This window comes from Piliocolobus tephrosceles, chromosome 11, assembly GCF_002776525.5.
Source record: "Piliocolobus tephrosceles isolate RC106 chromosome 11, ASM277652v3, whole genome shotgun sequence".
Lineage (NCBI taxonomy): Eukaryota > Metazoa > Chordata > Mammalia > Primates > Cercopithecidae > Piliocolobus > Piliocolobus tephrosceles.
This window is the reverse complement of record NC_045444.1, coordinates 74,808,596-74,820,070: the sequence shown is the minus strand read 5'-3', so window position 1 is coordinate 74,820,070 and position 11,475 is coordinate 74,808,596. Positions and strand designations below refer to the sequence as shown.

At 33.8% G+C, this 11,475-nt stretch overlaps 1 non-coding gene across 1 annotated transcript in view; it reads left to right on the top strand.

The window, feature by feature from the left end:
* Positions 1–4,652: 4,652 nt before the first annotated feature.
* The window catches only part of LOC111542746, a 55,140-nt gene continuing 48,317 nt past the window's right edge, over positions 4,653–11,475 (top strand). Inside the window, exon 1 of the transcript XR_004229197.1 lies at positions 4,653–4,912. This is a non-coding gene — a transcript (uncharacterized LOC111542746). The remainder of the gene's footprint in view (positions 4,913–11,475) is intronic.

Genomic DNA, 11,475 nt, shown 5'->3' with positions numbered 1-11,475 from the left:
GCACTCCAGCCTGGGTGACGAGAGTGAAACTCTTTCTTAAATAAATAAATAAATAAATAAATAAATAAATAAATAAATAGTAGGTATATTAAATAGGTATGCTAGATATTTTGTTTTGTTTTGTTTTTGTCATAAGCTTAGGCAATCTAAACTTAAATATTACTGATACCCTAAAAACAAAGAACCAAGGCTGCAAGCATTTGTTTCTTTGCTTGTTTGTTTATTGTTTTTTGTTTTTGTTTTTTTCAGAGGGAGTCTCACTCTGTCAGCCAAGCTGGAATACAGTGGTGCGAACTCAGCTCACTTCAACCTCCACCTCCCGGGTTCAAGCGATTCTCCAGCCTCAGCTTTCCGAGTAACTGGGACTACAGGCACCACGCTAGCCTAATTTTTTTTGTATTTTTAGTAGAGACAGGGTTTCACTATGTTGGCCAGTCTGGTCTCGAACTCCTGACCTTGTGATCCACCCGCCTTGGCATCCCAAAGGGCTGGGATTACAGGCATGAGCCACTGTGCCCGATCTAAGCATTTGTTAAATGGTATACCTTGATCATTATTACTAAACAAGTATATAACAACTTACTTCTTGAAAAATGATTTTAAGAATAAAAGTCATTGTAATGAATGCTAAGGAAGATAAAGCATATTAATTTTTCTTCTCAATTTTCAAGGATCTCTTCTCATTTACTGACATTCCCTTTCAATAACATTAACTAGAAGAAAAATGTATGCAAAAATATATTATTGAATTATATTACATAATAAATTTAATTAAAAGGAAGTAGGAGATATTAAACTTGTTAGTCCTTTTATAAAACCAAGATAATTCTTGTGGTCATTGAACTAGCTCCATCTACATCTATCTATCTATCTATCTATCTATCTATCTATCTATCTATCTATCTATCTATCATCTATCTGTCCATCCGCCTCTTCAATAATTACTTAAGATCTTTCAAAATATAAAAATATAACTTCCACAGAAAATAAATAAACACATAGAAATTATACATATATCCTAACAAGTACTCTGATAAAATCAGATGTGTCTTTCCAAGTGATAAGATTAAGAAAAATTGAATTGTACTAATCCCTGAATGAATGTGACATACATGTCTAAGGTGGTTCAAAACCTTCTGCTGGAATACAGAAAGAACTTATTGGCTGTTCTTCTACTATCTCTTACAATGTGCTGGTTCAACTGCTTTACAAATTTTTAATTGTCTGTATTTTTATTATTGAGCTGTACAAATTCTTTATATATTCTGGATTTGAATTGTCCAATATACACATAGATATTATTTTCTATTGTTGTCTGTCCTTCTTATCCCTTTTCTTAAGTGTATCTTTGATTAACACATGCATTTAATTTTTATGAAGTCTAACCAATCATTTTTTATTACTAATTCTTATTGTATCCTTTGTAATACATCTTTACCTATTCAAAAAAAATTTTATAATGTTATCTTCTTTGATTTTCAGTTCCATGTTTAATTCCACTATATATTCAGAATAAATTTTATAAGGTAAGGTTTGACATTCATTGAGTTTACATATGGATATACAACAGTTATGGCACCATTTGTTGAATGGATTTTTTCCCCAGTCCAGAATGTAAGACCAACACCTTTATTCTTGTGTTTTAAGATTGCTTAATTATTACACTTCCTTTGATTTCACATATAAATATAATCACTCTTTCAACTTCCAGTAGAAAAGTCTTGGTGAAATTCTCGGTAGCATACACTGAATCTAGATTTCAATTTGGGGAGATTTTACATGTTAACAATATAGAACTTTTAAAATCCACGACCCTGGCGGGCCTCTCACTGTATTTATGTCTTCTTTATTTTCTCTCAGCAAACTTTTGCAGTGTTTAGTGTATAGGCAACATCTCTCAGATTTTTTTATTTTATTTTATTTTTTATTTTTTTGAGACGGAGTTTTGCTCTTGTTGCTAGGGCTGGAGTGCAATGGCACTATCTCAGCCCACTGCAACCTCCACCTCCCGGGTTCAAGCGATTCTCCTGCCTCAGTCTCCTGAGTAGCTGGGACTGCAGGCATGTGCCACCACGCACAGCTAATTTTGTATTTTTAGTAGAGACGGGGTTTCTCCATGTTGGTGAGGCTGGTCTGGAGCTCCCAACCTCAGGTGATCCGCCCACCTCGGCCTCTCAAAGTGCTGGGACTACAGGCGTGAGCCACCGCGCCCAGCCAAGGAATCTCTCTGAATATTTAAAACTTCAAAATTAGTTTGTGAACCACTGTGCCAGCTGCCAAAGGAGAAATGTTTATATGGTCTAGCTACAGTATCACAGAATAGGACAAAGAAGTGTGGATTTGGAACTGAGAGGCAATAAATCAATAACCTGGCACATGCCACTACTATTTAACTTTGTGACAGAGGTCCTACACAGTCTCATGAAGCAAGATAAAAAAATAAAATGTGTAAACATTGAAAATGATGGAGCCAAATTTTGTTTACTGATAATTGACCTGTTTCCTGAGATATCTACCAAGAAAAAAACCTACTTAACTAATAAGTGAATGTGACAAGTTTTCAGAAGACTATGGTATTAAATTGAATTTTATTTCCGTATATTAGCACCAAATAATTGATCATATCAAACTAAAATAATTCCACTTTAAATGGCAAGCACAACTACTAAGACACCTGAGCTAGCTAATTAGTAAATAAGACCATGTAGAGAAGAAATCAGTGATCCACATTGTATATAAACTTCCTGCATGTGAGACCAACAGGCGAATTGCTCAGGCAACACTCCTTTTCCCCAACTCTAACTGTTGAGTCGTAGAATTATGAGCAAAGAATATGGTTATTTCAAACAAGTAAATTTTGGGGTGGATCACTACACATCAATAGATAAGTGATAGAATTATTTCAGCTTCTTTGTGCAAATTCTGATTTCTCCTTTGATTCTTGGGTTGATTAGGAATGCATTGTTTACAAATAATTGGGAGACTTTTACTCTTATAAATATCAATTTCTAACTTTCTTCCTTTGTAGTCAGGGATTGTACTATGCATGATTTCTGTTGTTGAAATTTATTCAGACTCGTCTTATGGCTTGAAATATACATTTTTAGTGAAAGTTTTTTTCTACTTAAAAAGAATGTTTATTTTGTAGTTCTTTGGGATAGAGACCTTGTGTTTTAATTAGTTCAAGTTTATTGTGTTGTTAAATTATTTTATGTCTTTATTAATTTTGGTCTACCTATTGTAGAGTTGGTATTTACATCTCTGATGATAATTTTACAAGTTTATCTATTGTCCCTTTATTTCAGTAATATTTTGCTTTATATATTTTAAGCACTATTATTCCATACAAATATAGAAGTATCAGTCTTATACTTTTTAGGTAAATGTACAATAGAAAATATTAAGTACGTTTAATTATTGAGATATAAATACTTCAGTCTGTGCTGTTCTTTTTTCCTTACAACTACTAAAATCAAAATAATAATACAATAGTCACTATAAACTGCCAGTTTAATGTGTAGAAACATCTTATACATTGTTTATAATTATTACATTTAAAAATAGATATTACCCTTCCTATTTCATAACATAGTCAATTTGTGACATGTAATATAAGGTAAATAATGTTACAGGAATTTGAATGAGTAAAAATTTGTCTGAATCCACAAGTCTTCTCTCAATGTCCATGCCTACAACTGGTTCCATTGTATTTTCCAATGCATGTTTAAATATCTTAAATTCAGCCATCATTGACTATTGTTGAAGTTGATTTTTAATCATTTGTTGTCTGAACTTTGGAAATCCTCTTAAGATTAATCATCACTGATTGTCCAGAGTGAGCTTTAAATTGCCATGCCTTTCATAACATGTTTTCCAATTATCACTTGTTGAATTGTCAAAAACTATAGTCTTACAAAAAGTGTTGTATTTCATTGTAAATGTGTGAGCTAGTATGTTGGTTTTAATATGCCACTAGTTTTAGCTTGGTGACCAATTTGGCACACATGTAAAATTTTACACAGATATGTTAATTCCTCTAAACATTTTAATTTATTCCTAAACCTTGTATTTGTCCACAATAGATTTTCTTTTAAAACGATATTTTTAGGATCATGCCAATATTAGCTTTAAAGAAGGCTAGAAAAAGAGAAAATAATTATGTAAACTAAATTTCAACAGCAATTTCCCTGCCTTTTGAGATGAAGTAAGATTGATTCAATGTATTTTCCATTGAGTTCAGCCTATATCTCAAGAATTTTCAAGTTTCATCAGAATTTATGATCACTTTTGGCTCCTAAGTCCTGCTTAGTGTGAATCAGTTTAGGGATAAACTAAATGTCCAATATGTATTATTATGTTTTGAATTATATCGTTTTAGATGTGGATCACTATACTTTTTCTTAGTTATGTCAAACTACTTATAGAAACTTTTATATGTGTAAAGGACTACTGAATGATAGGTGATACAGAGATTTATACTGCCAAAAGGCTCATGATTTAATATTCCATGTTAGATATTGATGTTCCTAAAGTTCCCTCTCTCCTTTCAAATCTTGGGCTTCAGATTCCGATCATGTTGGTTAAATCATCTTTTGTTGATTACTCTTGTTTTTATTTTCTCTCTCCAAGTTCCTATTGATTTCTAATACAAAGCAGTTTAGTTGTGTCTCCTGTCATAGCAGAGTTTCTCTTGCCCTTAAGGTCTCACTTTCTACTTCTAAATACCTTCCAAGATGTTTCCCTCCACATACACAATATCTTCCTTAAAAGAGAAACCCTGCATCAGTTGTTAAGCTAACACATCTTTCACCTCACTACAAATGTATCACTATTGAATTTCTCTCCACAAGTGTGAAGATGGCTGGAATTGATATTCTGGCATTGTTTCTCATCACCAGAAGGAAAAATTCAGGTGAGCTCTGTCAAAATGGTGGGTTGGTTTGGCGCTCATTTCTCAAACGTAAGATTTTAGGCCAGGAGAGTCTACTCTATTAACATAGTCTGAATAAGTGATCTTTCCTCTTAAATTTATAGAGTATTTTCTTACTAGTGAAAATAGACATGCTGTAAACTACCTCATATCCTAAAACCTTTTGTTTTAACTATACAGTGAACAACTTAATTTAACTTCTATACAGCATAGACAAAATATACAATAAGTGACAATGTCATATGCATTTAATGGCCTGGGAAAAGTTATTTTATTTGTGGAAAGTTCTTCTGTAAAAATGTGTCTTCTTTGACATTGTTATGTGTCAGCTAACTCACATTTTCAAATCTGGAGTGCAGATATTTCTGAGTTCATCATTTATCAGATCTCTAAAGAGATGTATATCTATCTATCTATCTATCTATCTATCTATCTATGTATCTATCTATATGTATGTGTATATACACATATATATAATATATATATTTGTTTACACATAATACTATTCCTGTCATTTTCCTCAAGAGTTCAAAACTATTGTGGAGTATTTTATTTTATTGTGTGCAATTCTAAATTCTCACTAGAGTTTTACTCTTGTGATAGTCATAAATTGCTGGTTCTTTTTCATGGGAGAGGGTGAGATTTCCACACGGAATAGCTGCCTTAAAGAAGTACTTCACATATTAAGAGTTATTAAAGTAATTTTAATTAGTCCCCCCAAAATTATTTTTCCTCGAAGCTGTTTGTTTGGAAAAATTTGGTTCTTGCTTTTTAGCATTAAGTTGTATAGATTTTTAAAAATAAACCAAACACATAGATTTTTTCTTCTCTTTCTTTCTTTGTCCCTTTTATTATGAAATGCATTCTGTGCCTATCCAGCTGTGCTGGCTATGTGTCAGTAATGTGAGTCACTGACCAATGTTCTCCCACACATGAACAGGAACTAACACAAAGAAAAATAAAAGATACAGCTCTTGGAATTTGCTTACAGCCAAACATTAGGAAGGGAGGTAATTGTGTGATTTTCGATGAAGTTTGATTAGATAAATTTCTTTCTATTTGTGAATGACATTGCTATTTTCAGTTAGGTGTAAGAGATTAATGTGATGGAAATGTAATTAGAAGAGAAATGACACTGAGAGATCTCTTGGTTATATTTTAGCTAGGAAATCCCTTGACAATATCAGCAAACATTTTTACTAAAATGACATAAAAGCAAAACATCAGTGATAAAGTGAAGACTGAATACGGGTTTCTTAAATCCATAAATTCTTATAATAGCCGACCATTAATAAATATTGGTCTACCTCTTTCTATTTTTTCATGTCTTTCTATGTGTTGATTAGATTACAGGATCTCAGAGCTAGGTATAATCTTAAAAGTTATATGGTGAAATATTTTAGAAATACTATTCCTAATGTTTACAGATAAGAATATCAAGTTCCAATATTCTTAAAATATTTGCCCATTCCCATACAGATAAAAATTGTCAGAATCATCAAGTCTAACATTTGGTCTCATGATCTTGTCTACTGTGATTTCCAGTAAACTCCCTTTATCACCCCCCTCTTTTTTGCTCTAATTATTAGTAAAATTCCTTAACTCAGTGAATCACTGGTGGCTGGCGTTTAGCTATTCCTAACTTGTCTGACAATTAAATAAAATTGTCATTTGACCCATGTCACTAATCTGCACTTGCATTGGAGGTAGATTAAACACCTGGGTTAAACCATATTTATGATACACAGAAGGTTCTAATTAAAGAGCGATTGCACTTTTCACTGCCAAACAAAAGAGAAACAGATTCACAAACATATTCTCATGCCTCATAGATGAGAAAGATTTAATAAAGTCAGTTGGCTGAAACAGTACTTTTGTTTCCCCCGTCTCCCTAAGGAGGAGAAGGGTGAGAAAGAGTCCAAGGGCAAAAGCGAATTTGAGGATGAAGATATGCCACGTTAGCTCTTTGGAAATACACACACACACACACACACACACACACACTCATTTCAGATCTCAGAAAAGCAACACAGACATAAATCCTGTTCTAAAAGTTCTTAAAATTTACCTATCTCTGCAAGAGTCTCCAAACTATAAGTTGAATTTTTCTACTTACTTTAATTGCTTTATTAACATTTTTGAAAACATGATAGTAATTTTGCTTCTCATAATGTGAGCAGTGCTGTCTAGAGGCAGAGCTACTTCTGTGTGAAGAAAGGGGACATAGGTCTATTATGATGTCTATGTAGTTATGTAATCAGATATATCCATGATGCATACTTTGCATGTCACTAAGTTTAAATCAATGTAGAATTCTCTTTTGAGAAGAACCTAGCGTTCCTGCACACTTGCAGGAACAAGGTATTAAAATCCTTGTTACAAACCCACTTTTTCTGAACATGTTATGAACAGTGAAATGCCTGCTCTTTATCTTGTGAGCTCAGACGATTAAGTATTGTATAAATATTGTTGACCATGTGACTACCGTTATTTTTGACTCTGACTCTGTAGAGCTCAAATGCTAACTCCATTTATTGAAGCCTCTTCTGGTAACAGTTCTGGAAAGTTTCAAGAGCATGCAATAAAAAACAGTGATGAACTACCTTAGGAATGCAGTTTTACAAAGTTGTCATGAAAAAAGAAAACCTATTGGCTCTGGGAAAATGTTGTAAAGTGCGGTATAAATGTCTATCCTAGGGAAGAAAAGGACAATGAACATTGCAGCCTTCCTTTTTGTTCTCTTTAATTTCAATTTAAGACGTGGTGTTAAGGAACAGAGAGTGGAGAAATGGAAAGAAGAAAAGAGAAATGGACAGAGACAAAAAGAAAAACCGGAGGGATTTGGGGAAACGGGGAAAGAGGAGAAAATTCTGGAGCTAAAAGTGGCTTTTTGTGATTGCAGTTTTTTAACCTGGGGTATTGCCTTTTGATTTGGATATAACTTTGGCTTGGAAACTCTGACAAATGAAGTTGGTACACAGAGATGGAAGCAAATGGATCACTGCCAAAGATTTATTTGCAACTCTGGGCTCAAAGACAAAAATCGAGGAGCCTGTAGATATGTTCATGTATTTGTAGCCTAGTTATTAATGACAAGGGTGCTCAAAGCTCTCAGAGCAATATAAAGTTTGGGTTTGCGTTTCCCTTGTGTCATGTGTAATTAACTCCTCCCAGTCAGGCCAGTCCTTCACTTCCAAGTGACTCACTTTTATTTCAGATGATTTTCTGGCTACCATTCTTTCCCAGAGAAGATTATCATTTCTTAGAAATTCTGAGTAGAGAAGTAGAGATTATGCAAACACAGAAATGCAAATTCATGTTAAAAGAGGAGGGAAAATGTCAACTAAAAAATCGCAGATCATTGTCTGTATATTCTTTCCATCTTATGTCTTGACAAAATTTACTTCTGGTGAATGTTGTTCTTGTATTTATGGGATTTCTTTAATAGGCTTTTCAGTTACAGAAAGTGAAGCATCTACAGGGAAAAGTTAAGAAAATACACAAATTCCCTGGATAGTGAAGTAAAAGGTTTTAACCTTGGAGAGATAATGTTTTGGTTTTGTTTGATTTATTCCACATTCCACAAATTACTGTTTAGTGAAGTGGGGGGTAGGAATGGCGAGCAGTGGGCGTCATTCAGTTCTGAGCAACCAGGCCCCAGAGCCACCAGAACAGGCTTATACCTAAGGAGAAGGACAGGCACAAAAGAGCTCTCTTCAATGGGAATGAACAGAAAACTTAAGAAACATGATGTCTATATCCAGTTTTAGATTATTTCATGTCCTACATTGTGATTCTTCTCCATCATCTCCAAAGGCTTCAGTGCAGTCAGATGCACACGATAGCTGTGTGTTAATAGAGCCTTAGGGACGGTTTATGTTCCAACTTGGGACCAAGTGGTATAGGGAGAGGACAACACCCAGCATGAGCAAATGAGCAATGAGGCAGTGGTGATTAAAGAAAAGCCAGAAGTTCAGAAGAGAGGGGAGTGAACAAGAGAAAAAATATGTGTCTCGGTAATCCCTGGAATTATGGCCAAGGCTTCTGGATTTGATACAGTTACATTAGATGAAAGCAAGAGGATTTGGAACATTTGGATTACATAGGGAAATATATTATCCAATCATTGAAGGATGCTTGGAAATTAAAATTAGAATGCCTAAATATTTATAAATTGTGTTTCTAAGGTAATATACTTCGAGTAGTTTATAAAGCAAATAATTGTAATCTGAAAAGACCTAGAAAATGGAAGAAGAAAGAAGGTGACCAAAGAGATAAGGTGGTCTCTGTTGCCCATCTGATGTGATCATGGTATGGATGATTATGTTGCTGGGGAAAAAATTAAGGGCTGGTTTATGTCAGTCTCTGAATTTCAGGCATGTGTTTAGTCATCTAAAAGTGATGGCTCTGTACTGTCCTCAAGAATATCATTAAAGGACTAAACATATTTTAGATTCATTTCCCAAGTATTAAGTCCAGCATCCGTTAGCTATTCTTCCTGATTCTTTCCCTCCTCCCACCCCCAACCCTCCAACAGGCCCCTCTATGTAACAAACCTGCAGATCCTGCACATGTACCCCTGAACTTAAAATTGTAAATAGAAAATTCAGAAAATAAAAAATTTCATTTCCATCTCATTTAATGGTTCATGGATATTGAATAACTGAGAAATATTAGAAATGTGAATCTTTGATCTTTAAGAAAAAAAGAATACCTAGCAATCACACTTTATAGAACTTTATTTGTTATGAACAAAGAATCAAATACTATATTATCTTTATAAATCTAGTTTAGGCGAGTAATTATTTTAGTGTGATTTTATGTAGTTGATTTGAATAGGCTGTAAGTTTCTAGGAGCTGGCTATATATTTATCCTCTTGGAACCCTGGAGTGCCTTCTGTTTAATACGTTATCAAATAAGTTTATTAAGTTAAGAAATTCAAAGAGAAATCTTAACATTTGAATTACTTGAAATCTTAAAAATATTATGAAAACTTAGAAAGATATCTTTGGGTTATGACACTTTGATCAATTAATGTAAAATACATGAACTCTTAGGCACATATTTTCGTTATGGATCCTAAGAAGCATATACAACATTACTACCTCTAGTAACCTCTAGGATTACTCTAGACTGTCAAAGAATCTTTTTGCATTTGACTTTTATTCTCTGATGATTTTTATTCCAATAACAGTGAAACTCTCCAGAATTAGAGCCTAAGTCAGTGAGGCCCCATTTACAAGTTGTCTTTTTCAGTCAGAACCTGAAGGGGAACACATCATATCTCCAAACCTGAAATAGATGTTTATTTCCCGGGAACAAATGTGCACATTAAAGCCGGTTAATAAAGTAGTTGTACACCAAGTTATTTCATGAGTAAATGGGGCCTCTCTGTCTTCTTTTATTGTAGTTACTTTGTCAGATAGAATATTGCAGGTTCAGCTGAGTCAGACATTACATTATTATAAAAAATTATTTTTGATTTGTTAGAGATTTCCTTTAAAAAATAATTCACTACTGAAGTCTATTTGCATCCACACATAATCCTTTAGATCTTAGCTAGAACTGAGGGTCATGAAAACAAGAACAAGCATGTGAGATGTTGACTTTTGAATTCAGAGTTGTGTTATGTGACACAAAGATAACTATATTAGTCAGACCAAACTGAATTCCTTTATATGAGATGTTGAATTTTGTCCGTGGTCATGCTGAAACATTACTATAATTCAGATACATTTAAAAACAACAATACTCTATACATTATACCTCCTATTTCCAAAAATGATATTTAACATCCACAGATTTACTGGTCAACATCAACTTTTCTATCTACTGATATTATCATATAAATGACACCCAGCAAGGCCGGGTGTGGTGGCTCATGCCTGTAATCCCAGCACTTTGGGAGGCTGAGGAGGTGGGGGGGATCACCTGAGATCGGGAGTTCGAGACCAGCCTGACCAACATGGAGAAACACTGTCTCTACTAAAATTGCAAAATTAGTCAGGTGTGGTGATGCATGCCTGTAATGCCAGCCACTCGGGAGGCTGAGGCAGGAGAATAGCTTGAATCCAGCAGGCGGAGGTTGCAGTGAGCCGAGATCTCGCCATTGCACTCTAGTCTGGGCAATAAGAGCGAAACTCAATCTCAAAATAAAAGAAAATAAAATATAAAAAATAAATAAATAAAATGACACCCAGATTAGTGTGAGTGTCATTTAATGGAGAGATGGGGACAGCAAAGAGTATATAAAATATTACACACTGTCAAAATTGTAATTAAATAAAGCTTATGACTCCAGGGTATTCTGACAGGAAAAAAAGATACAACAGAATTTTCTAAGTAATCTGCTACAAATATCTAGAATCACTTTGATGTTTGGTAGTTTATACTTTGTTAGCAAAAAAAAAAAAAAAAAAAAACTATTTGAAAAAAATCAGATATTACCACATGATGAGATTTATAAACTATTGGGAAATAGAAAACAACAGTCACATTTTCCTTTTCTCATTCACCTCAGAATAAGTCAGGATCTAGTTTAAAT